The 7,230-nt window shown below is 35.6% G+C and overlaps 1 long non-coding RNA gene across 1 annotated transcript in view; it reads right to left on the bottom strand.

Annotated features, from left to right (window-relative positions):
* Positions 1-2,122: 2,122 nt before the first annotated feature.
* The window catches only part of LOC145723713 (uncharacterized), a 50,003-nt gene continuing 44,895 nt past the window's right edge, over positions 2,123-7,230 (bottom strand). Inside the window, exon 5 of the long non-coding RNA XR_014148969.1 lies at positions 2,123-2,652. This is a non-coding gene — a long non-coding RNA (uncharacterized LOC145723713). The remainder of the gene's footprint in view (positions 2,653-7,230) is intronic.

Below are 7,230 nucleotides of genomic sequence, written 5' to 3'. Positions count from 1 at the left end.
TCAATCTCATGTAATGACTCAAAAAGACATTTACCTTGCCAAGAAAAATGAAAGTTCTTCAAAAAAAAAATTCTGGGAACATTTGTGGCTGGCAATGCAGGGCATGCAGGGAGAGTGCAAAGAAATTTACAGAACCGTATTTTATGTCTTACCTAAATGCAGTAAGGAGTATCATACACTGGGCAAAAATTATTCCTCTCTAATTCAATATTTATGTGCCCTGTGTTTTCTTGTGCATTGGAATCATAGAAGATGAATATCAGTAAAATTTGAAGGAGAATATTGTGGTACATTTTATTCAGATGTGCTTTGAAAGTGCTAAGCAACAACTGCATTTTATTCTAAAGCCTATTGTAATTATAAAATTATCTTGACATTTTGACAAGATTTTGATAATCTTGTAATTATGCTTCTATTTTCTATTATAAAGAATGTGAAACAAAATAACTTTGACTATATAATTTTTAGGGTCCTGAGTCTGACAGCCACTGTCAGCTCTGCAGATCCTAAGGATCAAAGTTACTTAGTAACTCCAGTGGGACAAGCCAATTCTTAGCCCATGGTCTTATCATCCCCTAGACTGGCTTATGAATTCCTGAAACTGAATTGACTGTTTTCCTGCAGTATAGATCTTTTTCTTTTACAAGATTGTTAAAGGATTCCTTATAATTAACCCAATTCTGACCAGTTATCTCATTACAGTATGCTATTTTTAATATGGGGGGTAGGGGTATGAATTTAGTCCTCATGTCCTTCTCAAAGAACCCTATATCCCTTGTCCCACTTTATTCAATTTCTTTCCATTTTAATAAGTTCAGTTAATATACTCTAATTTTCTTGGTTTTTTTCTTTCCACATTGAGCTAGGTTCAAAGTGCTATCTCTTTTTATTTATTTATTTATTTATTTATTTAGAGCAGGAACACAAGCAGCGGGAGTGGGAGAGGGAGAAGCAGGCTTCCCGCTGAGCAGGGAGCCCAATGTGGGGCTCGATCCCCAGGACCCTGGGATCATGACCTGAGCCGAAGGCAGACGCTTAATGACTGAGCCACCAAGGTGCCCCTCTGTCTCTTTTTAATTGCGATCTGTGAACCATCTATTTTATACAGTAAACACATAACAGACTAGATTTGCTGAAATTTCTTTCTGACATTTTCATGTTTGTTTATTTTGTTATAGTTTATATTCTGTCCTGCTCATCCAGAATATAAGCAGCACGAGAGTAGGATCTTGATGACAAATAGTAGGTGCTAAATAAATACTTGGTAACAAATATTAAATGATTGTTATTTTTACAACTATATAGCACACTCATTTCTTTTTCTTTCAATGTGTGACATATTTTGGCCAAGATAATGTACAGGCTGAGTAGACCAAGGCAGGCTAGTATTTGGCAAATCTTTAAATAGGCCTTAATTATTTGTTTAATTTTTACTTATAAGAGTTTGAGCAGCTACTAACCCAGTCTGTTTATCAGAGTACTTCTTTAAACTGAAATTCTGAAGGGGAGTTCTGATAAAACAGTATCTCTTATCCATCATGTGATGTTTCCAGATACGATTCGGTGCCTGTTAGAAATTGGTGTGCGAGGCCACCTGACTGGCCACCTTTCTGATTTGGCTTAAAAGCTATGTAGGTTAAATCAGTAAGGGTGAAGTGAGATTAGGCCTCAACTAATCTGTCACCCGGAGGGCGATGCTTGGATGTCAATATGGTCATTAACGGTCAAGCCCAGGGAGAGGCCCCGGAAATCATTTTAATGAGGACTCCAAGCCATGAAGCAAAGGGCCAAGCAAAGCTGGTAATTCTCCAGGTATTAAACACAAACCCAGAGATCAGGTCTCACAGAGCTCTAATGGATTCTGTAGAAAACTCGTTTGCTGTCTGCCAGGTTTTACTCGTGTTGCCTCAGGTGCTACAACTCCTCTTCCAAAAGCGTCATAAAATAACCTGTGGCTTTTGATATTTCTTCAGGGAAAGAATATTTTCAGTGAATAGTGAAGTGCCTTCTAGGCATCTGAGATTTAAAAGAAATCTACTAACTCACTAAAAAACTCAGAACATAAAGTACATACCTTACTAATGTTATTTACTTATTAACAAAATAGACATTAAGTGCCCATCCATATTGATCACTATGTGAAGTGTTAGATAAATAAAAAGTAATGCATGGTTCCTCCTCTTGAGAAGCTTAGAGTTTAACGGGGAGCCAGATGAATTATCCAAAACTACACAGCAATGTTATAAGTGCTATGATATAAGCCAGTAGAAGGACCTAAGAGAAGGCATGAGATAGAAAACAAACTCAGTCACAGGAAGAATTCCCCCAACTACTCCCAATATATATATATATGACATTATCTGATTGAAAGAAATGTCAAGGAATTTGTTCTTTCTTAACTTATCCAGGAGATTCGTTTACTTTCTAAATAAATTTTCAATCTTTCCCATGAAAGCAAAACTTGGAAAACAAAATAGTCATTGGAGCAGGCTGATTTGGACTGATTCAGGGATGGTTTATGGTGTGAAGACAACATGTCTCTGGAGGAATTTTCAGCATTGGGCAGATAGTGAGGAAAAGTTCAAAGACACAGGATCCTGAGCTGTTTCTGCTTCTGCTTCAGTCAGAGTGGCTTGCTTAATATAGTAAGCTCTGAAATAAAATTTCAATAAAAGGAAGTTTTTGTGTGTGTGTAGTTAAAAAAATTAAATTTCAAAAGCTCTAATGCAAACAAAGCAGAGCAAATTCATCCTGCTGTAACCATTTCCGACATAACATTTCCAAGTCTCAACTCCTTAGCCTACATTTTAAGGTCCTGTATAACCTGGTTCCTATCTGCCCTTTCTGGCTAAACTCTCACAATTTTACATTCCACCAGTCCATTGCCCCAAACGCCTGAGAGCTCATTACATTTCTTTACTTGGTAGATTTCTCGATATTATGAATTTTCATATTTTAATGCTTACCAAATATGTTTAAGTAAATTCTGCTTCTGTTGTTCTGCTTAGAGACTTCGAGACTGTTTAGCATTTATATTAATTCACCCACATCTTTTTTCTGCTTGTTTTTCACATAAATTATATTTAAAATCACCTGAGTTGAGGTAGAACTGTGGCATTTAACATTTCATATGAGTCAGGACCAGCACCTTATAAAGAACTATCTTTTTCTATCCATAGGGTTAGAGTTTAGGGTTAGCTTTTGTCTCACAAATTGTTACTGAAATACTATTACTAGTGTTGTCCAAATTGCTGAGGTCTGCATGCAGAGAAACTCTTTGCTTGGGGACTCGCGACACTAGTGTGAAGAGTAACTCTTAATTATTACATTTTGGTTAACGATTCCAGTCAAGTAATGCATAAGCTTCAGAGAAGTGGCTGTTCAGGTTATAATTTCATTTTTGTCTTTTCCAAAAGTATCCTGGTAGAGAGTACTACATATAATTTTTATGTATTTTAAATGAAAAAGTCACAGGAATAAAAGGTACAGCATAAGGAATATAGTCGATAGTGTTATATGACAGATGGTAGCTACACATGTGGTGAGCATAGCATAACATATAGAGATGTTGAATCACCATGTTGTAACACCTGAAACAAATGTAACATTGTGTGTCAATGATATTCAAATAAAATTGAAGTGCAAAAGTTCAAAAGAAAGAACATTTGCTTCAAATAGGAAAAATGAAGGGGGGGAATCGGAGGGGGACACGAACCATGAGAGACTATGGACTCTGAGAAACAAACTGAGGGTTCTAGAGGGGAGGGGGGTGGGGGGATGGGTTAGCCTGGTGATGGGTATTAAAGAAGGCACGTATTGAATGGAGCACTGGGTGTTATATGCAAACAATGAATCGTGGAACACTACATCAAAAGCTAATGATGTAATATATGGTGATTAACATAATACAATAAAATTAAAAAAAATAAAATGAGCATGATCAACTGGGAAGTTTTATGATGAAACTTTCCATTGTCTGTGTTCACTATCATTTCAGTAATTGCCACTGTTCACAGCTTTACCTTTTTATAAAATCGACAATTACTGAAATGATACTGTTGAATTTGTAGTGATCACTATCCATCTGCATTAGTGAAAACTAGATAAAAATGAAGACAATACAGGCATTTTTTTACATTCCATAGCTTAGCTATCCATAAACACACAAAAATAAAACATATAAGTCCTTTACATTTCAATTGTTTTAGAATAAAATTATTCTCAAAATATTATAACTTGGGAGTTACTTTGAGTCACATTTAATGTACATAATAAGTCCATTTTGTTCCCACCAAGTTTATTCAGTCAATTTGATCTTACTATTTGTATGTGGTTGAGTCACAATGCAAAATAACTTTCTCTCCAGTCAGTATACATAATAGTTCCTTATAATTACTGCAGTTCTGACTCTCAGTCCATCTCAGATTCTCTTACTACACCTTACATCCCTCTTTTTAGTCAATCTTCATCTTTCAAAAAGGTGATGATGGGGTTAGGAAATGCAGGTAATGTTGGTAACCATAACATTCCAAGAATGGAGTAAATACTCCTATTTGCCCACTAGTTGGTAATAAAAAAGCTAAAATTTCAATGGTTTCTAAAATCCTCATCAAAACAATGTATTCAAAGAAAACATAACCCAAAGTGATTTTGTCAGAATAGCCATATCAAATAGGCTTGTGCATGTTGTATGTTTGTACCCCTGGATGATACCTAGCTCTGTTCTAGATAACTGTTTTCCAAATAGAAGCAACCAGGCAGTAAGTATCAGGTGGATATGAACAGCTAAAGAAGAGGTAAGGACAAAGTTGATGCTGCTGGGCATGCCATGCTTACACAGTAGAGTCTGTCTTAGGCAATAAGGTATGCATTCTCCTTGACTAAGATCTGTGTTACTGTTTTCCTCTATGCAATAGATCAATCTGTGAAAACTGAACAAAAAGGGAAGAGACAGTTAACTTGGCAGAAAAAACTAAAGTGGTAACTTTTAAGCTTTCTAATGGTGAAGGAGTAAAACAGTGGGAAGCTTGCACAATGAAATAATACAACAAAATAACAGAGAGATGGGATTAAGAAAAAATCAGCTCCCTACAAACCTTTTTTTTTTTCCCTCCAAAAATAGGAGCATGATTGGGGAGGGTGGTGTTATGAAAATCTATCATTTGTTTCTTATCAAACTAATTTTTACCATTAATATCATTAATGCATGGAAAGTTTTAGTAAAATAGTGAATGATGATAAGTTGACATGAGACAGAAAAATTTAAGTGGAAAGGTGGCCCAGATATGGTATCCACTCTACCTCTTGGGGTTGCTATCAATTTGGTGTGAGGATAGTTGAAGGGACTTTCTCCTTCTTCTCATAATTGTAGATATGGCTCATATTGACAGTGAGAAAAATATTAATAGCACTCACAAACTGCCAAGAAACCTTTTGCATGAAATGGTTTTGGGTGGATGGGCAGAAATTTTAATCATTAGAAATACCGATTGATAGTCCTCATTATTGGTTCTTCAGTTTGGTCAGTCATAACCTACCATTCATCTGGCACATTATGTTCACAGAAAATAGAGGGAAGGAGGCAGGCAGGGAGAGAGGGAGGGTGAGAAAGAGAGAGGGGAAGCCAGGGAGAGACTGTTAAGAGATACATCACATGCACTCATAATTTCATTTTGTTGGCATTTCATTCTGGTAAACAACAGTTAATGTAGCAATCCCCTACTTTGGGCTCTTTTTAATATATGAAATATAGTTAACAATAATAAGATCAAAATTAATGATATAAGCAAGCCAAGATCTTGTAGATAATATACTCTGCATTCTTTTATCTTATGCACCTCAATATATTCCCAAATAATGGCATTTGAGGAAATTGTGTCTCTGCTTAAGGTTAAGATATTTAGCTGAAGCAATCAGAGAAAGACATGTATCATATGATCTCACTGTTATGAGGAATCCTTAATCTCAGGAAACAAACTGAGGGTTGCGGGAGGGATGGGGTGGCTGGGTGATAGACGTTGGGGAGGGTATGTGCTATGGTGAGCGCTGTGAATTGTGTAAGACTGTTGAATCACAGACCTGTACCTCTGAAACAAATAATACATTATATGTTAAAAAAAAAAAAAGAAGAAGATAACAGGAAGGGAAGAATGAAGGGGGGGAATCGGAGGGGGAGATGAACCATGAGAGACTATGAACTCTGAGAAAGAAACTGAGGATTCTAGAGGGGTGGGGGGTGGGGGGATGGGTTAGCCTGGTGATGGGTATTAAGGAGGACACGTACTGCATGGAGCACGGGGTGTTATACACAAACAATGAATCATGGAACACTACATCAAAAACTAATGATGTAATGTATGGTGATTAACATAACATAATAATAAAAAATAAAAAATAAATAAATAAATAAAAATTTGAAAAAAAAAAGATATTTAGCTGAAGAAGCAGGTACTAATGGAAACCTGGGACTTTAGGTAAAATGTTGAGTCCGAGTTTTAGAATAAGCAGATGCAGAATAAGCAGAACGATTATTAACACAATAATGACTCTCATGTTAATAAGAATGACTGGAGAACTTCATTGCCAGGACTCTCTCATTATAAACCTAAGTAATTTCAAATAATTATTATCTATTTGCTCTGCCATGTTAATTATTCATTGGGGTTAGTTTCCTAATTAAAAAACGCAACTGCTTTTCTTTTTTTAAAAAAGGTCTTTCATTTTTTTTCTTTTCTTGACTAATTAAAAGTAAAATGTTTTGAATAGGGTTATAGATTGGAATTATGAGTTTATATGCAAAAGATCCAGACTGTTGGGGACAGAAGTAGCATGAACAGACATATATGTATTTGAATAGATTTATCCTATCTGTACTACAGCTGAGATGGCTCAAACCTGGTGTTAGCATCTTTTTCTGGGTCTGCTCTTTGTATGCCATATGTTAATCGGATGAGTACATGTTCATAACGTTCTTTGTCAACCAAATTTTAAACAGAGGCCAAAACAACAATGAAAACTTGGGAGTTTATTTCAGAAGGCAATATGTTTCCATGAATATTTATTATTAGAGCTTTGACCATTGGCCCCATAAAAATATCAAGGAAAGCACATTCAATTCTACACACAGAGAGAAATCAACTAAATCTATGTATTTTAGAACAATGAGAAAAGCTGTTCCTAAAAGAGAATATATTGTATTCTAAGCATCTATAGTTTTTCTTTTTTTTTTTT

The sequence above is a fragment of the Leptonychotes weddellii genome, chromosome 10 (genome assembly GCF_054177405.1).
Source record: "Leptonychotes weddellii isolate Sample4059 chromosome 10, ASM5417740v2, whole genome shotgun sequence".
In the NCBI taxonomy this organism is placed as follows: domain Eukaryota; kingdom Metazoa; phylum Chordata; class Mammalia; order Carnivora; family Phocidae; genus Leptonychotes; species Leptonychotes weddellii.
Note: the sequence above shows the minus strand (reverse complement) of the source record. Positions and strands in the feature narration are given on the sequence as shown.